At 45.9% G+C, this 27,864-nt stretch overlaps 1 long non-coding RNA gene across 1 annotated transcript; it reads right to left on the bottom strand.

Annotated features, from left to right (window-relative positions):
* Positions 1–4,897: 4,897 nt before the first annotated feature.
* LOC143935340 (uncharacterized) lies at positions 4,898–27,506 on the bottom strand. The gene is made up of 2 exons (XR_013263496.1): positions 27,065–27,506; positions 4,898–5,024 (listed from the first exon to the last, which is right to left on the bottom strand). It is a non-coding gene; the product is annotated as an uncharacterized LOC143935340 (long non-coding RNA).
* Between the last annotated feature and the right edge of the window lie 358 nt (positions 27,507–27,864).

Genomic DNA, 27,864 nt, shown 5'->3' with positions numbered 1-27,864 from the left:
TTATATATAATACATACTGCTGAAATAAAAAATAAAAAAAATTAACTTAACCCCCCTCTCCCCCCAAACAGTAATTGCTTTTGCTTTAAAACAATTGAGATGTGAGACCACACAGCTCCTCTACAACCTTTTCCAGAGATACAATCTACGACTATTTAGTTTCTCATTTCTGACATCAAATGGTCTGTTTCTAGGTTACTATGATGTATGTGAATATATATTTAATGGATAAATTCTGCTAATACCTCTAATTGGTCCCATCATCTTAGATATGAATACCTCTCTTCAGCATTAATTAAAGGAATGAAATTCACTCCACAGCACTATATTATTACAGCAATTATCCCTCTCCTGTGAAGTCCAGTAATATGATTATATTAACTCACCATTAAATGACAGCTGTCAACATGAATTAACTTATACATAGAATATAAGAGAACATATATAGGTTAACAAGTTATTTTTTAAATATTTAAATCCTTTCACGAGCAGCAGTCAAATGGTTGCCCAGATCAAGTTTAGCAGTGTCAGAATGTGTTGGTTAACTTGACAATAACTAATTTGCCTACCTATATCCTACATCCTATATTGTTCTAAAGCTAAACTCCAGGCAAAGAACAAAATACACAGTGCCTTACAAAAGTATTCACCTCCTTGGCATTTTTTGTGTTTTGTTGCCTCACAACCTGGAATTAAAGCGGAGGTCCACCCTAAAGTGGACCTCCGCTCATCGGAACCCTCCCCCCCTCCGGCGCCACAATTGGCACCTTTCAGGGGGGAGGGGGGTGCAGATACCTGTACAGTACAGGTATTCTGCACCCACTTCCGGGATAGCTCTCTGCGGAAAGGGGCGTAGATTACGCCCCTTTCCGCAAGTGCCCGCCCCTTTCCGCAAGTGCCCCGCTGCCTGCTGGGAAACACACAGATCCCAGAGGCAGCGGGGACCATCCTTATTGCACAGCGCGACTCGCGCATGCGCAGTAGGGAACCGGGAAATGAAGCCGAAAGGCTCCATTTCCTGATTCCCATACCCAAGATGGTGGCGGCAGCACCCGACAAGATGATCTAGAGATCGGCTTCGGGTGCCGACATCGCGGGCGCGCTGGACAGGTAAGTGTCACTATTTTAAAAGTCAGCAGCTGCAGTATTTGTAGCTGCTGGCTTTAAAAAAAAAAAAAAAAACGCGGAGTCCCGGCGGACTCCCGCTTTAACATGGATTTGCATCATTTAATTTACAGAACATGCCCACAACTTTGAAGATTTTTTTTTTTTTTTTATTGTGAAGCAAACAATAAATAGGACAAAATAACAGAAAAAGTCAATGTGCATAACTATTCACCCCCCTAAAGTCAATACACTGTAGAGCCACCTTTTGTGGATATCGCAGCTCTAAGTCGCTTTGGATAAGTCTCTATGAGCTTGCCACATCTTACCACTGGGATTTTTCCTCCTTGCAAAACTGCTCCAGCTCCTTCAAGTTGGATGGTTTGTGCTTGTGAACAGCAATCTTTAAGTCTGACCACAGATTTTCTATTGGATTGAGGTCTGGGCTTTGACTAGGCCATTCCAACACATTTACATGTTTCCCCTTAAACTACTCAAGTGTTGCTTTAGCAGTGTGTTTGGGGTCATTGGTCATTTTCCTGCAGGACCTCTGTCCTAGCCTCAAATCATACATAGAGTGGTATAGGTTTTTCTCAAGAATATCCCTGTATTTAGCACCATCTATCTTTCCCTCAACTCTGACCAGTTTTCCAGTCCGGACTGCTGAAAAACATCTCCACAGCATGATGCTGCCACCACCATGTTTCGTTGGGATGGTGTTCTTTGGGTGATGTGATGTGTTGAGTTTGCACCAGACGTAGCGTTTTCTTTGATGGCCAAAAAGGTACAATTTTGTCTCTGCAGCTCCGTACAGGGTTACCTTAGGTCTCTGTACCTCTCTGATTAATGCCCTCCTGGTCCGGTCTGTGAGTTTTGGTGTGCGGCTGTCTCTTTGCAGGTTTTCTGTTGTACCATGTTTTTTTTCATTGGGTTATGATAGATTTGATGGTGCTCCTAGGGATCATCAAAGATTTGGATATTTTTTTTATAACCTAACCCTGACTTGTACTTCTCAACAACATTGTCCCTTACTTGTTTGGAGAGTTCCTTGGTCTTCATGGCAGTGTTTGGTTAGTGCTCCTCCTGCTAAGGCGTTGCAGCCTCTGGGGCCTTTCAAAAAGGTGTGTATATATGTAATCATGTGACACTTAGATTGCACACAGGTGGACATCATTTCACTAATTATGTGACCTTCGGCGAGAATCTACAATTCTTGACAGCAGCGACACTAAAGCCTCATACACACTACTGTTTTTTTTTTAATGGACACATAGGTTAGCATGCAGGGTCATTAAGAGGCAGAAAAATGCCAGATACCCTTAGGAGAAGCAGAAAAATCGTCCAGCGTGCATGAGGCCTGGGTTTTCCTATCTACTGCCAGCACAGGGGTATTTTTTTAGCTTCTGTTACAGTACTTAGCATATAAAAAGTGGTAAAAGAGACATATTTATTACTGTATAGTCTGACTGTGTTTTGGAAATCATTTGAGAGTGTTAGGCTTTATTATTTATGTTTTAAATATTAAAATTAAAATTTCCATCTAAACATTATCACCTATTTCTAACACTTATTCTCAAACCCTAACCTAACCCTAACACTTTCCCTAAACATTAACCAATAACCTAACCTATACAACTAAAACAAAACTACAAGTTTTATGTCTGTCTTTTAAAAGTTTACAAACTGTTATTTATATTAAATTCTTTCTGTTTATTTAAACATTTGCAATGCAGGACACACAGGGCACTAGTGCTATTTTATCATTTTCTAAACAGAAAATAAAGCAGCAGCTGTTTTCTTTCAGTCTGTCACTCTCTCGTGATTGAAGTTTTGTATGGCCCATCTGAATAGAGCCGGGAGAGAATGGATCGCTTATCTGATCCTGCACTTCCGGGTCTGTGGCGCACACACAATTGCACACAGCGGGAGTCAATCAGAGGGTCTGGCGGACCCGCCGATCGTTCAGAGAGAAGCTGAAAGGCAGTCTGCCTATGTAAACAAGGCAGATCGCTGTTCTCTGAGAAGGGAAGGAAGTGATCCTGTGTTTCTGCTAACCAGGAAAATGGATCTCTGCCTTCCCATAGGACAAGCACCTCCCCCACAGTTAGTAAGCACTCACTATGCACACATTTAACCTTTTAATTTCCCCTGGTGTTAACCCCTTCCTGGCCAGTGTCATTAGTACAGTGACAGTGCATATTTTCAGCACTGATCACTATATTTGTGTCACTGGTCCCACATTAGTGTCACTTAGTTCTCCGATTTGTCCACCGCAATGTCACAATCCTGCTATAAGTCGCTGATCGCCGATATTACTAAGCTGGAGACTCAGGGATACATATAAACCTCAATGCAATCATTTAGAAAATTACTTCCAATACATCTGGTTTTGTATATACTGAATATAGACAGAGAGCTTAAAACTGAGGATTATGAACAACCTTAGGAACTCTGGAGTCAAAAGAATAAGTTATTGCAGTATGAACCATCTCTTAGGGAGAGAGAGAGGGAAGGATCGCTATGGTATATGGAAGAAAGGAAGAAGGGATCACCATGGTACATAGAAGGCAGGAAGGAAGGATCACTATGATACATGGAAGAAAGGAAGGACAGTCACTTTGGTATATAGAAGAAAGGAAATATCACTATGGCACATGGAAGGCAGGAAGGATCACTATGGCACATGGAAGGCCGGAAGGATCACTATGATACATTGAAGGCAGGAAAGAGCACTATGGTACATGGAAGGCAAGAAGGAAGGATCACTATGGCACATGGAAGGCAGGAAGGAAGGATCACTATGGCACATGAAAAGCAGGAAGGATCAGTATGACACCTGGAAGGCAGGAAGGATAACTATGGCACATGGAAGGCAGGAAGGAAGGATCACGGCACATGGAAGGCAGGAAGGATCACTATGGCACATGGAAGGGAGAGAAGGCAGAGTTCACTAACTCACTCAGGCTGCATTGTCTCCAAAGGTTTAGGCAGGCATCAGAAGCACTTGCTGCTTTGAAATCTCCCACCTTTCCAACCCCTTTCCAACCACAGATTGGCTGCACATCGGGGGCTGTGGGCAGGCACAGGGGAACATGGGGAGGAGGTGGGCCAGACCTAGAATACCTCCTCCCCCCTCCTTGTACGGAATGTACAGTGGGAGGTGGGGGGAGTGTGCTGTTAGGCACTTAGCGAGGCTCAGCCTCAGCACAGAACGCATTTGACAGGGGGATTAATAAAGTCCAGTGCCAGAACATCTTCCGGTACTGGGCTCCGCTGCGGGACTCATATTCACGGGACACAGGGATTTACTTGAAATCCTGGGATGGTCCAAAATTCAGGACGGTTGGGAGGTATAGGTATGTGATTTTGAGCCAAGCTTCAACTTTTCTTGTGCGTAGGCAAAAAGGAAGACACCCTTTATGAATTTCCCTCAGACAGTGTAAAATAGAGGCCTCAAGCTGTAAGCTCCTTGAGGGCAGGGAGTGATTTAAATGTATGTTATGTAAAGTTCTGCGCAAATTGTGGTACTATATAAATAACTAATAAATAAATAAAATTGTGCGTCTGTTGCAAAGTTTCCTGTGAGTAACAGGACTTCCTGTTTCAGGCTGACTATGCTAAGCCTCTGCCTCTACACTTAGAAGAGGTGTTGTCAGCTTAGAACAGAAACACACACAGATCTAAAGCTCTGCTCTAGACTGACCTCTCCAGCACACAAACAACCTGTCTGCTGGCCATCACTCTGTCTCCACTTTTCACTGAAAATAAGAAAAAAAAATCAGCCACACTCCAATTAGCTCTTCTTGGAGTAAATTTAATCAATCAGTGCGTTGATTGCACAAAATGTCTTTAACTCGAAACCAGCCTTCCTTGACGCGTTTCACCACTCCTGGCTTGCTCACAAGCATAAGGGACTTCCTCTGTTAAATAAAAAAAAAGAGGGTTTAATATTAGTGATGGCCGAACGGTTCGCCCGGCGGTCGTTTCGCGGCGAATTTCCGACATTCGCGGTCCGCACGTTCGAACGCCTTTTTCCGTCGTTCGCCGCGGCGGACTTACGTGTTTAATGTATACAAGAACTTTAACCTTTGGTGACACGTTTATCATGTGATACAGGACAGCCAATTGAGACATGACAGCACATGGACACTTGTACATTCCCCCTAACCTATAAATACACCCGATCCGGTGGCCATTTTACATTCTTTCTTCTGTTAAGATAGGGACAGGTTCCTGTGTGGAGTAGGGAGAGATAAACCACTAGCTATTTGGTACACAAAAGTTCTTTTCAGGACTGGTATAGGTGTTAGGTGTTGATAGGTTTGCTGTGCTGCTGATTCTTGCAGCAGCCTGAGTGTCTTTTGTTAGTTTAGAGAAAGGGAAAGGACGGTGTATGCTACAGGGACAGCCAGATTAGTCTTTCATCATCATCATCATCATCATCATCATTAGCTGTTACTATCAAGGTCCACAAAAGAGCTGTTCCAGTAACCACTAATCGTTCTCTTTTTTTGCCAATTTGTATAGGGACAGGAAGGAAGCAGTGTTGTCAGGCAGTGAGGGTAATTTTAAAGACTTGCTGTTATTATTAGTTCCACAAAGGTTCTTTTCAGGACTGGTATCAGTGGTACAGTAATAGGCTTGTACATGTATAATATTCTTTCTTCCAAATATAGAAAGGATATTATACTTGACTGCTGCCCTTCTGCTGCAGTCTGCTAAACATTCACAACTCACTTGTTCCACAAAAGTTCTTATAAGGACTGGTAACTTGGTATAGGGTGCTACGGTACATAGGCTTGAGTGCGGTACAGTCTGCTGTTCTGTAAGGACCGCTATCGGTCCACAATAGATAGGGTTGACGTGCACCACTGCTGACCGCTGCCCTATACTGCAGCAGTCCTTCAGCGGTATAGGGACTGACGTACAGTCTGCTAATCACTAACACACAACCTGCTTGTTCCACAAAAGTTCTTATAAGGACTGGTAACTTGGTATAGGGTGCTACGGTACATAGGCTTGAGTGCGGTACAGTCTGCTGTTCTGTAAGGACCGCTATCGGTCCACAATAGATAGGGTTGACGTGCACCACTGCTGACCGCTGCCCTATACTGCAGCAGTCCTTCAGCGGTATAGGGACTGACGTACAGTCTGCTAATCACTAACACACAACCTGCTTGTTCCACAAAAGTTCTTATAAGGACTGGTAACTTGGTATAGGGTGCTACGGTACATAGGCTTGAGTGCGGTACAGTCTGCTGTTCTGTAAGGACCGCTATCGGTCCACAATAGATAGGGTTGACGTGCACCACTGCTGACCGCTGCCCTATACTGCAGCAGTCCTTCAGCGGTATAGGGACTGACGTACAGTCTGCTAAACACTAATACACAACCTGCTTGGTCCACAAAAGTTCTTATAAGGACTGGTAACTTGGTATAGGGTGCTACGGTACATAGGCTTGAGTGCGGTACAGTCTGCTGTTCTGTAAGGACCGCTATCGGTCCACAATAGATAGGGTTGACGTGCACCACTGCTGACCGCTCACCTATACTGCAGCAGTCCTTCAGCGGTATAGGGACTGACGTACAGTCTGCTAAACACTAATACACAACCTGCTTGGTCCACAAAAGTTCTTATAAGGACTGGTAACTTGGTATAGGGTGCTACGGTACATAGGCTTGAGTGCGGTACAGTCTGCTGTTCTGTAAGGACCGCTATCGGTCCACAATAGATAGGGTTGACGTGCACCACTGCTGACCGCTCACCTATACTGCAGCAGTCCTTCAGCGGTATAGGGACTGACGTACAGTCTGCTAAACACTAATACACAACCTGCTTGGTCCACAAAAGTTCTTATAAGGACTGGTAACTTGGTATAGGGTGCTACGGTACATAGGCTTGAGTGCGGTACAGTCTGCTGTTCTGTAAGGACCGCTATCGGTCCACAATAGATAGGGTTGACGTGCACCACTGCTGACCGCTCACCTATACTGCAGCAGTCCTTCAGCGGTATAGGGACTGACGTACAGTCTGCTAAACACTAATACACAACCTGCTTGGTCCACAAAAGTTCTTATAAGGACTGGTAACTTGGTATAGGGTGCTACGGTACATAGGCTTGAGTGCGGTACAGTCTGCTGTTCTGTAAGGACCGCTATCGGTCCACAATAGATAGGGTTGACGTGCACCACTGCTGACCGCTCACCTATACTGCAGCAGTCCTTCAGCGGTATAGGGACTGACGTACAGTCTGCTAAACACTAATACACAACCTGCTTGGTCCACAAAAGTTCTTATAAGGACTGGTAACTTGGTATAGGGTGCTACGGTACATAGGCTTGAGTGCGGTACAGTCTGCTGTTCTGTAAGGACCGCTATCGGTCCACAATAGATAGGGTTGACGTGCACCACTGCTGACCGCTCACCTATACTGCAGCAGTCCTTCAGCGGTATAGGGACTGACGTACAGTCTGCTAAACACTAATACACAACCTGCTTGGTCCACAAAAGTTCTTATAAGGACTGGTAACTTGGTATAGGGTGCTACGGTACATAGGCTTGAGTGCGGTACAGTCTGCTGTTCTGTAAGGACCGCTATCGGTCCACAATAGATAGGGTTGACGTGCACCACTGCTGACCGCTCACCTATACTGCAGCAGTCCTTCAGCGGTATAGGGACTGACGTACAGTCTGCTAAACACTAATACACAACCTGCTTGGTCCACAAAAGTTCTTATAAGGACTGGTAACTTGGTATAGGGTGCTACGGTACATAGGCTTGAGTGCGGTACAGTCTGCTGTTCTGTAAGGACCGCTATCGGTCCACAATAGATAGGGTTGACGTGCACCACTGCTGACCGCTGCCCTATACTGCAGCAGTCCTTCAGCGGTATAGGGACTGACGTACAGTCTGCTAATCACTAACACACAACCTGCTTGTTCCACAAAAGTTCTTATAAGGACTGGTAACTTGGTATAGGGTGCTACGGTACATAGGCTTGAGTGCGGTACAGTCTGCTGTTCTGTAAGGACCGCTATCGGTCCACAATAGATAGGGTTGACGTGCACCACTGCTGACCGCTCACCTATACTGCAGCAGTCCTTCAGCGGTATAGGGACTGACGTACAGTCTGCTAAACACTAATACACAACCTGCTTGGTCCACAAAAGTTCTTATAAGGACTGGTAACTTGGTATAGGGTGCTACGGTACATAGGCTTGAGTGCGGTACAGTCTGCTGTTCTGTAAGGACCGCTATCGGTCCACAATAGATAGGGTTGACGTGCACCACTGCTGACCGCTCACCTATACTGCAGCAGTCCTTCAGCGGTATAGGGACTGACGTACAGTCTGCTAAACACTAATACACAACCTGCTTGGTCCACAAAAGTTCTTATAAGGACTGGTAACTTGGTATAGGGTGCTACGGTACATAGGCTTGAGTGCGGTACAGTCTGCTGTTCTGTAAGGACCGCTATCGGTCCACAATAGATAGGGTTGACGTGCACCACTGCTGACCGCTGCCCTATACTGCAGCAGTCCTTCAGCGGTATAGGGACTGACGTACAGTCTGCTAATCACTAACACACAACCTGCTTGTTCCACAAAAGTTCTTATAAGGACTGGTAACTTGGTATAGGGTGCTACGGTACATAGGCTTGAGTGCGGTACAGTCTGCTGTTCTGTAAGGACCGCTATCGGTCCACAATAGATAGGGTTGACGTGCACCACTGCTGACCGCTCACCTATACTGCAGCAGTCCTTCAGCGGTATAGGGACTAAGAGTTTTGTCACAGGGTCATTTAAAAAATGACATGCAGAGGAAGAGGCAGGCCCTTCCGCAGGGGTGGTAGGGGTAGGGCAGGAGCAACAGGCTTGAGCCAAAGTGGGAAGTTGCAGAAGGTGCGTTCAATTACTTTAAAGGATGCACCAGACTTGGTTGAGTGGCTCGCTCAGCCTTACTCTTCTGCACCCTCCTCATCCTCTCGATCTGCACCCTCTTCTTCACTCTCTGCTATGTGCACCCCCAAAGACACTACCACCAACAACACGACCACCACCACCACCACCACATACCTTCCGCTTGAGTCACTGGAATTATTTTCCGATCCATATCAAGAGGACATTTCTGATGCGCAGCCACTCTTGGTATTGGATCAGGAAGAGGAGGTAGCAACAAGCGCTACTCAGCAGTCTGACGCCAGTACCCAGATCAGCCCAAGGAGGAGGTTGGTCCCCGGTGTTGCTGCCTACTCCGAGATCTCTACTTATAGCGGTGGGGAAGGTGACGTTGATGATGACGTGTCTAGTGATGTCACGTGGGTGCCCACAAGAGAGGAAGAGGAGGGGAGTTCAGAGGGAGATATGGACCAGCAGATAGGGAGGAGAAGCAGCAATGACTTACATTGCACAGCAGGGACAAAGCAGACTGCAAATGTATCAGGAGCGAGTCATCGACCATGTACGGTCACATCTGGCGCTCCCAGGACACCGGCACATGGCTCCGCAGTGTGGGCTTTTTTTAACGTGTCCGCTGCTGACAATAGCGTTGCCATCTGCAATCTTTGCAGTCAACGCGTTAGTCGCGGTAAGCCCAATACTCACCTAGGGACGACCGCCTTAAGAAGGCACATGAGCAGCCATCACCGAGCCCAGTGGGAGCAACGGAACACACAAAGCCACACTGCAGGCTCTCACCGTCCAGCCTCGTCTTCTACTTCTCCTTCTCCTCTCTCCTCACAATTGTCCTCCACTCCACCTTCCATCACGCCAAGCTCACATTTTTCTGCAAAAAGGCAGGCTTCCGTGGGCCTAATGTTTGAGCGTAAAAAAATGATGATGCCGGATAACCCTCTTGCCCAACGGTTGGCGGCTGGCTTGTCAGAACTCATAGCCCGCCAACTACTGCCATATAAACTGGTGGACTCGGAGGCCTTTCGCAAATTTGTGGCCATTGGAACACCACAATGGAAGGTCCCAGGAAGGAAGTATTTCTCAGAGAAGGGCATCCCAGAGCTATATGGCCATGTTCAGCGGCAAGTGAATGTATCTCTGGCACACAGTGTCGGTGCCAAGATACATCTGACCACAGACACGTGGTCTAGCAAACACGGGCAGGGAAGGTATATCACTTTTACTGCCCACTGGGTGAACCTTCTGACGGCCGTCAAGCATGTAACCCGTGGCACCCGTGTAGATTTGGTTTTACCGCCACGGATTGCATGCAGGCCTGACTCTTCTTCTCCTCCTCCTACTCCATCCTCCTCCCTCTCCTCCTCAGCTGCCTCCTCCTTTTCCGCTGCTAGCGTCTCTTCCACTGCACCGCCCAAGCTCCCCAGAACCTATTCCACATGCCAGGTGAGACGTTGCCATGCCGTGCTGCGTCTGTTGTGCCTGGAAGCAAAGAGCCACACTGGCCCGGCACTCCTTTCAGCTTTGCGTTCACAGGCAGATGAGTGGCTAACACCGCTCAATTTGACAGTTGGTAAAGTGGTGTGTGACAACGGTGCCAATCTGCTTAGCGCATTGAAACAGGGCAAAATCACGCACGTGCCGTGCATGGCACACGTCTTAAACTTGGTCGTGCAGCGATTCCTTGTCAAATACCCTGGGGTCCAGGACATCTTGCGGCAGGCAAGGAAAATCTCGGCCCATTTCAGAAGATCTTACACGGCCATGGCTCGCCTTGCTGACATTCAGCGGCGACACCATCTGCCGGTCAGACGTCTTATTTGCGATTGCCCGACGCGATGGAACTCAACCTTCTATATGCTTGATAGGCTGCTCCAGCAGAAACGTGCAGTTAACGTCTACCTGTATGAACTCTGCGAAAGAAACGGTTCTGGGGAGCTGGGTTTTTTTTCACCGCGCCAGTGGCTGCTCATGCGCGACACATGCAGACTTCTGCGGCCATTTGAGGAGATCACCAAACTGGTCAGTCGCAGCCATGGCGCCATCAGTGACATGGTACCTTATGCCTTCTTTCTGGAGCGTGCATTGCGTCGTGTCATTGATCAGGCTGTGGAGGAGCAGGAGCGGGAAGATGAGGAAGTCGCAATGCTGGATGAATTCCCAGGGGGGGCTACTCTATCTGAGACAAGTCAACAACAGGAGTCTGATGAGGAGTCAGAGGAGGATGGTGCCGGGGCGGATGAGCAGGAGCAAGAAGAGCATGCTTTAAACCTTTCTGGGATCCCTGTTGTGCGAGGATGGGGAGAGGAGAATGAAGAGGACGACATTATCCTGGATGATGAGCAGGAGCCAGGCCACCACACCGCTTCCACTTTAGTGCAAATGGGGGCCTTCATGCTCCAGTGTTTTAATAGGGACCCCCGTATAAAAAGCATGAGGGTCAAGGACCAGTACTGGGTGGCAACGTACTTAGACCCCCGGTACAAACACAAAATGGCGGAAATGTTACCGCCGTCGCAGAGGGCTGTCAGAATGCAGCACTTCCAGGCCTTGCTTCGAGAAATGCTGCATTCTGCTTTTGCGTGCGCTGGCAGAGGAGCAATTCCCACTCCCAGAGAAGGATTTGCGGGTACCAATCCAACAGCGCCTGCAAGAAGAGGCCGGTTTGAAGATGTGTTGGTGACTTCGGATATGAGGTCATTCTTTCAGCCGACCCATCGACAGGTGTCATCCGGATCCAGCATCAGGGAACGCCTAGACCGTCAGGTGTCCGACTACATTGGGTTAACGGCCGATGTGGACGCTCTGAGGAGTGATGAACCCCTAGACTACTGGGTGGGCAGGCTTGACCTCTGGCCAGAGCTTGCCCAATTTGCAATCGAACTGTTGGCTTGCCCCTCATCCAGTGTCCTGTCCGAAAGGACGTTCAGCGCAGCAGGGGGGATTGTGACCGATAAGCGTACTCGCCTAGCTCACCACAGTGTTAACTACCTCACATTTCTAAAAATGAATGAGGCATGGATCTCGGAGGAATTCAACACATGTGACCAGTAGACCATGTATATGTCTATAAACTATTTTTTTAATCAAGCACACAGACCTTCTTAATTCATTTGGCTCACTTCCTTGACCCAAAAAAGCACACCGTACTATATGCCCCTACCCTCCTCTTTGAAGAGGTTGAGCGGTGTCATATTTCTACTGGGGCTGCTTATGATATCCCTGTGCTGTGCTGACTTCCTCCTGGGGGTTCTTATTATGAAGGGATCACACTATCCCTGTGCTGTGCTGACTTCCTCCTGGGGGTTCTTATTATGAGGGGATCACACCATCCCTGTGCTGTGCTGACTTCCTCCTGGGGCTGCTTACGGTGCTGCTGTCAGTGCTGTATGTCACGGTGCTGCTGTCAGCGCTGTATGTCACGGTGCTGCTGTCAGCGCTGTATGTCACGGTGCTGCTGTCAGCGCTGTATGTCACGGTGCTGCTGTCAGCGCTGTATGTCACGGTGCTGCTGTCAGCGCTGTATGTCACGGTGCTGCTGTCAGCGCTGTATGTCACGGTGCTGCTGTCAGCGCTGTATGTCACGGTGCTGCTGTCAGCGCTGTATGTCACGGTGCTGCTGTCAGCGCTGTATGTCACGGTGCTGCTGTCAGCGCTGTATGTCACGGTGCTGCTGTCAGTGCTCTGTATTACGGTGCTGCTGTCAGATGCCTCTATCACGGTGCATGTGTCATTCCGGTATGTCACGCTGCTGGTGATCATCTCCTGCACCCTCTTCTTTGCCTACCCTGGTCCCTGACCTTCCCTCTCCTCCATTGCCTTCATTAGCTCCATAGTCCTGAATTGTTAGAACAATTTCCCAAATAAAATAAAAATGCTTGTAGTTATCGATCCCAAATTCACCTCATACATGTATTATGTCATTGTCCAGATGGTGGGACTACGTTTTACCCCCTAATAATTACCACGTGGCCGCAAATTCGACATGAAGGTTTGCAAAGTTCGCCTCCCATTGAAGTCAATGGGGCCCGCGGCGAACGGTCGGTTTCGCGAACGTTTGGGTCCGTTCGCATTTCGCGTTCGCGAAACGTCCCGTCGGAAGTTCGTCCATCACTATTTAATATCACCTAAAAACAAAAAAGCACTGCAATGCGTTGTAAAAAAAAAGCTTTGCACCGCTCCTACACAATGCACACCAACACAGATGTTACCTTTATTGTTAGAATTTTTTTATATCTTAGTCTTTGTGAAGTCTCACCACTGGAAGGGTTAAATGCCTTTATGTTAATGTGCGGTCTTGGAGAGATACTGTGCATATGGTTGACTCATATAATCATGACACATTACATAACTGTGAGTCTGTATGCTGCTTTATTATCTTGCCTTGTGTAATGCAATATGTTATTTTGCTGGTGAAGCTACACGGTCGGTGAGCCATGTTCACATTGTGGTTATAGTTCCCACATCATCTCTCATAACAGCTCCACATAGAAATTGTCATAGTTCCAGGTTCCAGGAGCTGAAATGAGGTTAAATAAAGGGGATGTTTTTGCTGTAGTACAAAGGTTATCCACTATTAATAAAAGTATGGCGGATGCTTATCTGCCCGCCTTTTGTGCCTGTTTGTTTGCTAAATGAAGGCAATTCTCCATAATACTAAGAATTTTCGAGTCACCTGTTCACTTCATGAGAGTGGGGGTTTATACAAAGGGAAGCTGAGAACTGTTCCACACTCCTAAAGCTGGCCATACACCTTACAATCTGTATACACTCTCTGCATAATATTCTTTTATCACACCTACATAATATTATGGCCTAACTATACAATCCATTCAGTTGGTATCCCATTAGGCAGAATGCTCACACTACAAAGAGTTTGGTAGGTCTAAAGTAGATTGTACCACTAGATTGTAAAGTTGGCCATATATGGTTGAAATTTTGGCAAATTTCTGGCAAAATTTGAGCCGTGGCTGGCGCTGCTGGCACCATTTGTCTTACCAACCTCATTGAAAGAGCCGAGCAGAGGAAAGTCGACTGAACAGTGACTGCAGCCAATCAGTTGCACTGTATGGGTATTCTGACAGCCACCACCCTCGGCTATCAGAATACCAGAACGGTGCCTGCAGCTGATTAGCTGAAGTCACTGTTTGGTCAACTTTTTATACAATAGAAATATACACTATACAATACAATAGCCAGCATTGGGAGATTCGTCCATCATCCACGCTGTTTACATAAATGTATAATAGGAAATCAGCACTTATAGGGATTAAGCAGCTAGCAAACAAATATGTTGGTACACAAACTCTAATGTGAGATGTAGAGAAAATTAAATATGCAGCACCAATCTCTCGCATAAATACAATAAACAAAAAATAAACAACAACAATCTCAACAATAAAATGTTTTGAACATAATCAATTAAATGTCCAATATATGTCTTATATAATAAAAGTAAAAATAAAGTCCATTAATAAAAACATAAACGTGTAACCACCACCATGTCCAATCAGGATTAATGCTTTTTGTGAATGTCCACACCACACCTTTAAGTTAATTACTAACTCACCAGGTTTTGCTGCAATAAATACAGCACAGTCAGCTCAAATAATATTCAGGTTAATTGTTCTTCCACTGTCATCACCGTTTTCAAGCAAGGGCACTGCCCCTTTAAGACTCCAGCTCGCAACCAGGAACACAGCAAACCTGCAGATCACTATGTCAGGAAAAAAGCTCACCACACAAGCAGATAGAATAAGACCATAATGTATTAATTATTAAAGTGATTGTAAGGCGGAGCGTGGCCGGGATGTGAGAGAGAGAAGACATGTGACTACTGAGCTCCGCTCCACCGCTCATCCTTCCGTCTTCCAGCGCCGATTCTCCCACAACACAGCCTTCTCCCTGACACCTTGGGGCGGAAGAAATAAACTGGCACCTCATGGCCCCTCCGCTAGGCCCGGTCCGCGGCGGCCATCTTACCCACGAGGCTTCCAGCTGCCATAATTTCTGCCAGCTCCCAGACCCCCTCTAGTCCGCCCTCATCTCAGGCTGATTCCCATGCCGAGCTTCTGGCAGCTATCAAGGAGGGTAGAGACTCTGTAATGGTGAAAATAGACCACCTAGTGGCGGATGTGAGTCTGATCCGCCATGATATGGACAAATTTAGGGCCCGGTTTACAGAGGCGGAGGGCCACATATCCCAGCTTGAAGATACCACCAGATCTGACTCCAGAGATCACCGTGCATTACAGCTACAGGTTAAAGCCCTGCAGGAAAACTCCATAGACACAGAAAATAGGCTCAGGAGAAATAACATTTGTGTACTGGGCCTCCCAGAGAGGGCAGAGGGCTCAAGGCCTGCTGATTTCACTGAGGCCTTCCTAAAAACACTCCTAGACATGCCTCCTACATTTGTGGTGGAAAGGGCTCACAGAGTCCCTCCAACCCCTCCGATCCCTGGGAACCCACCACGGCCTTTCCCGCTTCGACTGCTCAATTACAGAGACAGGATTCTGATGGCAGCCAGAGAAAAACGAGACCTTTTTAATGGCACCAAAATCATGCTCTTTCCTGATTATTCCCCGGAGGTGCATCATCATCGCCGCTCCTTCACCGAGGAGAGGAAGCGCCTAAGAGATGAAGGCCTCAAGTTCAGTCTTCTTTCAAATACTTAGGGGTTCACATATCCATCTCGGCATCAGACTTTGTAACACTAAATCTTACTCCAGTACTCCTAGAGGCCCAGATGAAGCTTAAATCATGGAGTAACCTACCACTATCATTGTGGGGGCGAGTAAACCTCCTTAAAATGAAGATTATTCCCAAGCTCACCTACCTTTTTCGCTATTCCCCACAATGGATACCTAAAACGTTTTTCAAAAAACTGAACCAGATATTCTCCTCTTTCATATGGAGCCCCTTACCACCCAGATACCGATTGACAACCTTAATGAGGCCACGAACACAAGGGGGTATGGCATTCCCAGATTGCTATAAATACTACCTTTCCACGCAGTTGATGACAGCGGTCTGGTGGTTACAACCACACAAAATGAACTCATCAACCGTGCTGGAATCTACGGTTGTCGGTTCACTAGAAACCCTCCAATTTCTTCTCTATCGAGGCCCTCAGGCCCCCTACTCTCTAACCCCCTCCATGCTCACTACTCTGTGAGTGTGGTAGGCAGGACTAGCCATTGAAAAATGTAAATTAACTGAAATTTCTCCAAATTCCCCGATATGGCTGAACCCTAGTCTACCACACATATATAAGATCCCTGACCCCTATGCATGGACGAGACATGGTATTAAGCTTATGTCACATATAGTGTCACAAAACTCCCTACTCCCCTTCTCTCACCTGTCTTCCCTCTACAATTTGTCGAATCATTACTTATTCGTTATACTCAATTGTCCCATGCATTTGCTGCGCAATTTCCACATTCCTCGTGTATTATAGCACAGTCAGAACTAGAGAGAACGCTGAGATTTAACTTTAATAAAAAACCCACCTCACACCTATACTCACACTTAATCTATGTGTCATTACCGACTCTTGACGAACTTTGGACTACCTGGAAGACTGACATTCCAACGCTAGACAATGACGACTGGGACGATGTATGGGACCTCCCCTTCAACTCCCTAGTCTCCATTTGAGACCGACTGGTACAATTTAAAATTGTCCATAGGGCCTATTACACCCCACACAGACTCCATAAGATGAATCCTTCCCACTCTCCGGAGTGTTGGCGATGCAGCACCACACCTAGAGACTTTCCGCACATTTTCTGGCAATGCCCAAAGGTCCAGCAGTACTGGGAAACGGTGCTGGAGCTAATTGACAAAGTCACCTTGATCACCGTGCCTTTGGCTATGGAGGTTTGCATACTGGGACTTATTGAACCCATTGTGTCGTCCGCTGCCAAACAAACGATTAGCCTGCTGCTCTTTTACGCATTCAAGAACATTGCTATGCAATGGAAAAAGCCGGAGCCCCCTTCCATTCACCAAGTGCAATGGAAACACTTGGTGAATAACAGCCTTCCCCTATACAAGGATACTTATGCCCACTAAAATACGACAAGGTCTGGCGCACCTGGTTAGCTGAACACGAAACAGCCTGAAAAGATGAGGGTGAACTAAGACATGTGCTGGGGCTTTGCTCCCTCCCCACCCCAGAGGGTCCTTAAGCGTATTCAATTTTCAGCGGGTCCTCGCAAGGGATCATAGGACATATCACATCAGATGTACCGGGGCAATACGAGATGTACCCTTAGAAATCTATTGTAATATAGCATCATGTTTGCATTGCATAAGTTTATTGCCTTCACACTGCTTGTGTACTGTAAGCACTTACGTTGTGTGTGTTTGTATGTTGTTAAAAATTCAATAAAAATAATTATAAAAAAAAAAAGTGATTGTAAGGTAAAAAAATGTATTAAAAAAAAAAAAAAAATACATTTCATAGTTACCTGTTCTGTGCAGTGCTTTTGCAGAGAACAGCACTGATTCTTCTCTTCTCTGATCCCCCGCCAGCACTCTGGGCCCCTTTCTCTTGCCAAGTACCCCCATAGCAAGCCGCTTGCTGTGGGGGCACTCCTGCATGCTCACTCCTGAGCCGGCTCTCTGCATCATAAGCCCCACCCCCACTCCTGCCTCACTGGTTGTGATTGACAGTAGCGGGAGCCAATAGCTAATGCTTCGGCATCTCAGCCCATCAACGGGGAGAGACCTGGGAGAGCCTCGTGCTTCATGCACACCGCTGGATCAGGTTTAGGTAAGTATTGGGGGGGCTGAGAGGGAAGCTGCACACTGAAGATTTTTTACCTTCATGCGTTGAATGCATGAAGGTAAAAAAAGCCTTTTCAACCACTTTAAAAGTAGTGCTGGTACATGAATCAAAACATCTAAAAAATGTATCGATCTTTTGGAATTTCCAAAAATATTTATTGTATTTGGTTGTTGCAGCCAGCAAACAGGCTCTTCGGTTTACTTTAGGAAAAATTGTAAATTGTGGCCTTCAAGAGGGCTCAAGGGCCTGTTTTTGACACTTTCCTCAGTAAAATATTTAATTGAAGCAATAAATCGCAATACAATTGTGAGTGATTTATGGTGTACTAATGAATTATTATTTTTCGGTGAATTAGTTATCCAACATACAGTGGGGAAAATAAGTATTTGATCCCCTGCAGATTTTGTACGTTTGCCCACTTACAAAGAAATGAAGGGTCTATAATCTTTTTTATCATAGGTGTATTTTAATTGGTAGAGAGACAATACCAACCAAATGGTATTTGATCCCCAATCAAAAACATACTTGGTACTTAATAGAGCAAACATTTCTTGTAGTTGGTTACCAGGTTTGCACAAATCTCAGGAGGGATTTTGGTCCTCTCTTCTTTACAGATCTTCTCTAAATCCTTAACCACTTTCCACCAAAGGACATCATATGACATCCTGGACTATCCGTGGGAATATCTGAATGATGCCTGCAGCTATAGGCATCATTCAGATCTTTGTTTGCAGCCGACGATTCTGTGCACCATAAGAATGATCATAGCGGCAGTTCCACCGATTGATCGTTCTTACAGGTGGCGAGAGGGGACAACCCTCCCTCCCGCCGCTGTCCGGTGCTTCTCTGGGCTCTCCCGTGCCATCGGGAACCCAGAGGAAGAATTTCCCGCCACTGGATGACGAGCATAGAGATTTCCGGTCACCGGTCATCTCTATGACTGTTGAAGGCCCAGACGCGACGTTATTACATCACGTCCGGACCACGGTTGAAAACAAAGCCGCGATCGCGGTTGGTAAGCATGGGATCGTGGATTTTTTTACGATCTCATGCTTTCCAGCCTGGAGGAGAGATGTGGGGTCTTACTGACCCCGCATCTCTCCATAAAGAGGACCTGTCACAAATGATTCCTATTACAAGGGATGTTTACATTCCTTATAATAGGAATAAAAGTGATCAAAAAATAATTTAAAACACCTCTGTCCCCAGTAGCTCGCACACAGAAGCGAAAGCAGAGTTAGTTCCGCCCACAAATGTAAACGCTGCGTGCGTTAGAGCATGAGCAACAATTCTAGTACTAGACCTCCTCTCTAACTCTAAACATGTAACCTGTAAACAAATTGAAAGCGTCATCTATGGAGATTTGTTAGTACTGAAGTTTGGCGTCATTCCATGAATGTGCGCAATTATAAAGGATGACATGTTGGGTATCTATTTACTCTGCGTAACATCATCTTTCACATTATATAAATAAATTGGGCTAATTTTACTGTATTTTTTTCCCCCAAAAAATTGTTGTGCAAATACCATGCGATAAAAAAGTTGCAAAGATCGCCATTTTATTTCCTAGGGTGTCTGCTAAAAAAAATATATAATGTTTGGGGGTTCTGAGTAATTTTATAGCAAAAAAAAATATATGATTTTTACATGTGGTAGAGGAGTGCCAGAATAGACCGGGTATGGAAGTGGTTAAGGTTTCTTGGCTGTCACTTGGCAACTCAAAGTTTCAGCTCTCTCCAGAAATTTTCTTTAGGATTAAAGTCTGGAGACAGACTAGGCCACTCCATGACCTTAATGTGCTTCTTCTCTAGTCACTCCTTTGTTGCCTTGGCAGTATGTTTTGGGCCATTGTCATGCTGGAATACCCATCCACGACCCGTCTTCAGTGTTCTGGATGAGGGCAGAAGGTTCTCACCAAAGATTTTACAATACATGTCCCCGTCTGCGGCAAAGTCAGCCTCTACCTTTAGCAGAGAAACCGCCCTAAAGCATCATGTTTCCACCTCTGTGCGCAGGGCCGCTGATAGAAATCATGGGGCCCCGTACAGCCTATCTGACGGGGCCCCCTTCAGCTCCACCCTGGCCCCGCCCCTGGTCCCTCCTTTAGCCCCACCCCTGGCCCCACCCATTTCCCCTCCCCAGACCCCGCCTTGAAACAAAGTGTAGGTTTGTCTACAAGTGATATTTGTTTTTCTCCAGTCAGTTATAGGTTTGATTATCCAAAAGAAATACTGTTTTCAGATGAGAACATACCTCTTTAATATCTATATGTAATACAAACCATTAATGAATAAATAAAATGGTATTTCGGAGAGTATTGGCAGGGTATTTATTGCAGAGTATTGGCAGGGTAAGTATTGCAGAGTATTGGCAGGGTAAGTATTGCCAGGGTATTGGCGGGGTATGTATTGCAGAGTATTGGCGGGGTATGTATTGCAGAGTATTGGCAGGGTAAGTATTGCAGAGTATTGCCAGGGTATTGGCGGGGTATTGGCGGGGTATGTATTGCAGAGTATTGGCGGGGTAAGTATTGCAGAGTATTGGCGGGGTAAGTATTGCAGAGTATTGGTGGGGTAAGTATTGCAGAGTATTGGCGGGGTATGTATTGCAGAGTATTGGCAGGGTAAGTATTGCAGAGTATTGGCAGGGTAAGTATTGCAGGGTATTGGCAGAGTAAGTATTGCAGAGCATTGGCAGGGTAGGTATAAAGTATTGCAGAGTATTGGCAGAGTATGTATTGCAGAGTATTGGCAGGGTATGTATTGGCAGGGTATGTATTGGCAGGGTATGTATTGCAGAGTATGTATTGCAGAGTATGTATTGCAGAGTATGTATTGCAGAGTATATATTGCAGAGTATGTATTGCAGAGTATATATTGCAGAGTATGTATTGCAGAGTATGTATTGCAGAGTATGTATTGCAGAGTATTGCAGACAGAGTATGTATTGCAGAGTATTTGCAGAGTAGTAGTAGATGTTGAACTTCAAGCATACACCTCACCTGTGTAATTATTAGCTCCAGCAGGGCAGCAGAGATCACTTCCTCCCTCTTCTTGAGTGTCCACAATAGCTCGATCGCCCGGCCCCTGCACTCTCTGCTCCTCTCACTCTGCTACTTCTTCTCACGCGGAGAGAGAGAGGAATATCACTCCGCAACACCATAGGGTATGCTGGTCTGGACTTGTGCTGTGTGCGGAGCAGGAGGAGCGGGCGCAGAAGGCGTATTCTTCCGCGCCCGAAATACAACAAATAGTCCCTCCCCTGCAGCCTCATACAGCACAGACTAATCACATCTAATTTAAAAAAAAACCTTACCGAACGGGGGTGGGGTTGTGCGGACAATGATCGGTGGAGGAGAATCTTTTTTTTTTTTTTTTTTTTATTTACTTTGCAGTTCAGGTTGCCCGGGCCCCCCCTGCTGGTCAGGCCCGGTACAGCAGGGCCAGTTGTACTGGCCTATCAGAGGCCCTGTCTGTGCGTGACTGTGTAGGCAAGGTGTTTTTAATCAGCGTTTTTCTTCCTCCAAACATGGGGAGTCGAGTTAATACCAAAGAGCTCAATTTTGGTCTCATCTGATCACAGGACTTTCTCCTAAACCTTCTCTGAATCATTTAGATGTTCATTGGCATGACTGTACATATGCTTTCTTGAGGAAGGGGACCCGCCATGTTTGGAGGAAGAAAAAGACTGACTATGACCCTAAGAACACCATCCTTACAGTCAAGCTTGGAGGTGGAAACATTATGCTTTGGGGTTGTTTCTCTGCTAAAGGTACATAACTGACTTTGTCAGATTGAGAGGCCAATGTATGGGGCTATGTATTGTAAAATCTTGGATGAGAATCTTCTTCCCTCAGCCAGAACACTGAAGATGGGTTGTGGATTGGTCTTCCAGCATGACAATGACCCAAAACATACCACCAAGGCAACAATGGAGTGACTCAAGAAGAAGCACATTAAGGTCATGGCGTGGCATAACCAGTCTCTAGACCTTAATCCTGGGCTCAAGTCCTGCAGGAACGCATGGGAACGGAGTTCCTTTACTTTTTCCACAACAGGAACTCGTTCCCGTTAGCAGCCACGTCCTGCAAGACTTTGAAGTATGCGAGCTGTGTGACAGGTGCTACACCAGCAGCTGCCGACACAGCTCGCAATAGTAAGTGCCACACACCTGACCATTCAGGCATTGTCAGTAGGGGGCCCCATGACAGCTTCGGCTTCGATCTGCCTGTCAATCACAGCTAGCTGACGGGTAGATCAGGTCCCTGCTGCTAAAAGATTGTATTTAGTCAGACCTCTCGTGATGCGCTCCTCCCCACCGGCCCCTCCTGATTTTCTGTCTCCTCATCCTCCCCCCCCAGTCTCCTGCATACTTGCTCTGTGTGTCCCGCTAAATCCCCCCTCCTCTATCTTCAGTGCCATATGATGAGAGAACCCAGAGGAGGAACACAGCTATTCTGCTCACAGGACATGCAGGGAGAGAGGTGAGCTGAGGGAGGAACATCAGTTTGGGGTGGTAAGCTGAGCACAATACCTGGCAAAGTTTAATGCCAGGAGGGAAGTTTATGTGGAAATATGTGAAGGGTTGGAATAGCAGTGAGTGTGTGTTGGAGCCCTGCAGAGTTTGCAGCCCCCCCAAGCTAACATACATCTCCTAAGCAGGAACACATCACTATCTCCCCAAGCATTCTGTCCAGATAATGTGCAGTTAATGTATGACCTTTCCGTTTAACCCTGTGTTATCCAAACTCTGTTCAACGAAAAGTGTAAACTCACCACATAAACACTCTATATACAAAATAACATTCCCCAATAAAGATCAGAACATGATGTTCACATTTGCATGGAAGCGCAATTGAATCACATCCAATGACGCGGCGCGCTGTGGGCGGGGCCGAGTGATACAGCGAGTGGCTATAGCCACCGGCTGTATCACGGGAGCGCGCCCGCAAATGCTTCTCACCATGCAAGGGAGGAAGCCGAGACAGCTGCCGAGGGACCCCAGAAGAGCAGGTTTGGGGCCACTCTGTGCAAAACGAGCTGCACAGTGGAGGTAAGTATAACATGTTTATTATTTAAAAAAAATGTAAAAAATAACTTTACAACCCCTTTAAGCTTAATACACACAATACGAAAATTGGAGGAAAAGTAACACTTTTGAAGTGTTCGTGCATATGAGCATATCATTTTTTATTTTTTTTGGTGGGGGAGTGGGTCTTGGGTGGAAGTTCCCACACTTTTTTCCCCAGGACTTGACCCCTGCCTTAATCCTATTGAAAATTTATGGAGAGAGCTGAAACTTCAAGTTGCCAAGCGACAGCCAAGAAACCTTAAGTATTTAAAGAAGATCTGTAAAGAAGAGTGGACCAAAATCCCTCCTGAGATGTGTCCAAACCTGGTAACCAACTACAAGAAAAGTCTTACGTCGGTGCTTGCCAACAAAGGTTTTTCCACCAAGTACTAAGTCATGTTCTGCTTGGGGATTAAATACTTATTTTACTCACTGAACTGCAACTCAATTTATAACATTTGTATCGTGTGTTTTTTTTTCTGGATTTGGTTTGGTTGATATTCTGTCTCCTATGATAAAAATTATAGACCCGTCATTTCTTTGTTAGTGGGCAAACTTGCACTAAATCTGCAGGGGATAAAATACTTATTTTCCCCACTGTAAAATCTTTTAAAGCAGGGAAACAATAAAGTGCAATCAAGGATGAATTCTTTAAATGTACCTAAATCCAGAAACAGATTAAGCAAGGGTATTTATTTACAATAATTGAGTTCAACTTTAACCACTTTCAGACCGGACCAATTTGCTGGTCAAAGACCAGACCACTTTTTGCGATTCGGCACTGCGTCGCTTTAACTGACAATTGCGCGGTCGTGCGACGTGGCTCCCAAACAAAATTGACGTCCTTTTTTTCCCACAAATAGAGCTTTCTTTTGGTGGTATTTGATCACCCCTGCGGTTTTTATTTTTTGCGCTATAAACAAAAATAGAGCGACAATTTTGAAAAAAAACGCATTATTTCTTACTTTTTGTTATAATAAATATCCCCCAAAAATATATAAAAACATTTTTTTTTCCCTCAGTTTAGGCCGATACGTATTCTTCTACATATTTTTGGTAAAAAAAAATCGCAATAAGCGATTATTGATTGGTTTGCGCAAAAGTTATAGCGTTTACAAAATAGGGATAGTTTTATAGCATTTTTATTAATAATTTTTTATTATTTTTTTTTTACTAGTAATGGCAGCGATCAGTGATTTTTATTGTGACTGCGACATTGTGGGGGACCCATCGGACATTTTTGACACATTTTTGGGATCATTGTCATTTATACAGTAATCACTGCTATATAAATGCAGTGATTCCTGTGTAAATGACACTGGCAGTGAAGGGGTTAACCAGTGGGTGGCAGTGTAGGGGTTAAGTGTTCCTAGGGATGTGTTACTAACTGCGGGGGGGTTGGGCTTTCATTTAGTGAACACTGATCTCTGCTCCAATCACATCCCAGCGTCACTAGTTGCTAGGCAGAATGGAGAAATGTTGTTTACAACGGCACTTCTCCATTCGGCCGCTCCGTGAGACAATCGCTGGGATGCCCGCAGCGATCGAGTCCGCGGGTCCCGCGACCGGACTCACGGGGGTCCCGACCAGCGCGGGAGCGCGCCGCCGCCGGCGTGCTCCCGATGGCAGGGCGGCAAATTTAAAGGGACGTACATGTACGCCCATTTGCCTGCCCGTGCCATTCTGTCGACGTACATCGTCGTGCGCTGGTCGGCAAGTGGTTAAGGACTGATAAGCGACACAATATTACATTTTTGTTCTTGGGTTTACATATGCAGTACTTTTAGTTTAAAAATACAAAAAAAAATTGTGACAAATTGACACATAATATTAGTTGGGGTTCTAGTAAACAGTTATATACACAGTTGAAATACTTATTTGGGAGTTGTTTTGCCTGGCATGTAGTTTTGTCTAGCCAGTCCTGAAATTTACACAGACCTGGCAAACAGCACAGGCATACTGGTGTCCTTCTCCCCACTGCAGTTAGAGAACTCACTTTGACAACAGGCTGTAGTAGCTGGTCTAGCCCTCTTGGAGACCCTCTCTCAAACAGGATATGGAGTTAAACCTGTAGACCAGGGGTGCCCAATCTTTTGAAGAGCTGAGGACCACTTAAGCAACTTGGTAACCGGTCGCGGGCCACAATGAGCAGAGCAGGTGGATGCCAGGTCGATGCAAAGTGGACACGGATACAGCTCCCTGTACTCTATGGGTCCTCTGATCCGATCTGCCTAGACAGACGGTGTTTTTTTTTTTTTAGGGAATCAGATTAGAGGTAGGTGGGTGTAAATGGACACAAATATGTTTACATCTGCCGTTTCATAGAGGTGAATGGAGGGTCCGATTGGGTCAGACCGATTGTGTGAAAGGGGCCTTTCACACTAATGCAGCGCAGTGCACCTGTGTCTTTCTTGTGGGTTAGCTACACTTTGCCATAGACTTCTATTATATTCTGCAGGTGTAATATACTTTCTGAAAGCGCACCAAACCCGCAGGTAATAACAGAAGTCTATGGCTCAATGCAGGTAACCTTAAGGTGCACTGCACTTGTGGATAATTTTGAAAGCAGCCCAGTAACCACTGCGCAGTTATTCCCATACTTACACTGCAATTCTAGTAAAAACCAACCTTTAATAACAGTCTTCCATTCAGATATCACCTGCTGTTGCTGTCCCAGGCAGAGTGCATTTGGTATCACTTCACCTGTGGCAGCGCTATATAGGAAGCATCAGCTTATATAGCTCTGCTCCACAGCTGCTTGCTTTGCCGGCTTCATTAAAAACACAGATGGTCTGCAACCCATGATCTGGGCTTGTCAATGCGCCATCCCACAGAAGGAGGTCGCGGGCCACATCAGAGGGCTCCGCGGGCCACATGTGGCCCCCGGGCCACTGGTTGGGCAACCCTGCTGTAGACCAATATGAGAACCATAACCTTCACTAAGTGGAAGAATGAGTTTGGTCCTAAATTTGGCAGTGCCTTCACTTCCTTGGAAATCACAGGGGCGTACCTAGATCATTTGGCACCCGAGGCAGATCCTATTTTTGGCACCACCCCACAATTTGTCATTGTAAAAATATGAACTTAGCCTACCTTAACCGCTTCAGCCCCAGAAGATTTGGCTGCTGAATGACCAGACCATTTTTTGCGATTCGGAACTGCGTAGAATTAACTGACAGTTCCGTGATCGTGCGACATTGTACCCAAACAAAATTGACGTCCTTTTTTTTCCCACAAATAAAGCTTTCTTTTGGTGGTATTTGATCATCTCTGTGGTTTTTATTTTTTGAGCTATAAATAAAAAAAAGCAAAAATTTTGAAAAAAACACAAGTTTGTACTTTTTGCTATAATAAATATCATAACGCATTTTTTTTTCAGTTTAGGCCGTTATGTATTCTTCTACATATTTTTGGTAATAAAAATCACAATAATTGATTGGTTTGCGCAAAAGTTATAGCGTTTACAAAATAGGGGATAGATTTATAGCATTTTTTTTTTTTTTTACTAGTAATGGCGGCGATCTGCGATTTTCATTGTGACTGCAACATTATGACACATCCGACACATCGGACAATTTTTACACATTTTTGGGACCATTGGCATTTATACAGCGATCAGTGCTATAAAAATGCATTGATTACTGTAAAAATTTCACTGGCAGTGAAGGGGTTAACACTAGGGGGTGAAAAAGGGGTTAACCGTGTTCCCTAGTGTGTGTGGGGGGACTTGCTAGGGGAAGAGATAGATCGGTGTACATACTTTGTATGAATACGCAATCAGTCTTTACACACAGAGATCCCAGTTGCCGCCGTGTCACAAACAATTGGCTCCGGGGGCCATCTGCGGGCATCCGCATGCTTCCTTAGTGGCCAAAAAAGGAACCGACGTAAGATAATGGCGATTTGCGCAGCAGAGCCATGGTGCCGCAGTACAATTGCGGCGGCTGGTCGGCAATCGTTTAAAAGTGGACTGTAGGCCCTGCGCTGGGGTGAAAGTTCAATTTACATTACAGTTGATCCACAGATATTACGCTCCACCACTAATATTACATTATGCTCCACCACTGATACTGGTTTTATTTCCTGTTTAAAGTGGAGGTCCACCCTAAAATAAAAAAATTACATTATCATTCTCAAAAAATATATATAAAAAAAATTGAAAAAAAATTTTTTTTACTTACCAGAAATCCTTGTTGCTAGGCAGTTTTCCTAATCTGCCTCTTCCTATTCCGTGGCGCTTCTTCTTCTTCGGTGAGCGCCCCCGTTGTCTTCTGGGACATGCGCGTGTCCCAGAAAACAACAGGGCCATTTACAGAGCACCACGCGACTCGTGCAAGCGCAGTAGGAAACGAGCAGTGCACTACCTGTTTCCCTTTGTAAAGATGGCGGCACCGGCACCCGATCCAATGGACGGATCGGCCTCGGGGGGCTGACATCGCAGATTCCCTGGACAGGTACAGTTCATACCACAAAGCGTAACAGTTCTTTCACCTTCACTACAACTTCTCCTTGTAGTTCTTCAATACACTGTCTCTCACTAGACCCACTGATTCACTGCAACTGAATCCCTTAAGCTCCTTCAATCTTCACGGTTGTATCTTCCTCAAGCGTCACCCCTGCTTCTCTGCTGGGTCCCTGGCTTGATACACAAGGCTGCTCTGTAAATATCACCTCCCCTGTCTGGGTCCCTGGCTTGATTCCCACTGAAGTTTCCCAATTCTTCACCGTCCCCTGTTGGTGAGAATACTGCTCCAGTACTTGCTTCAGTTACTCACTGTGGTCCCTGGTAATAAGGCAGATAGTCCCTTACTGGCAACAGCTTCACCTTTACCTCTGACCTTGACAGATTCTCCGGACGGCAGAACCGTCACTTCTGTTTGGACTAAAAGCCGCAGTCCCAACCCTGCGCTGCTCTCTTGCTTTTGGATAGGCCCTCAGACAGGCTAGCAGCCAGATGCCCCCGGGATAGGCCCAGTCTCTG

This window comes from Lithobates pipiens, unplaced genomic scaffold, assembly GCF_037356315.1.
Source record: "Lithobates pipiens isolate NorthernLeopardFrog02 unplaced genomic scaffold, aLitPip1_a1.2 Scaffold_28, whole genome shotgun sequence".
Classification (NCBI taxonomy): Eukaryota; Metazoa; Chordata; class Amphibia; order Anura; family Ranidae; genus Lithobates; species Lithobates pipiens.
This window is presented reverse-complemented; position numbering and strand designations above follow the sequence as displayed.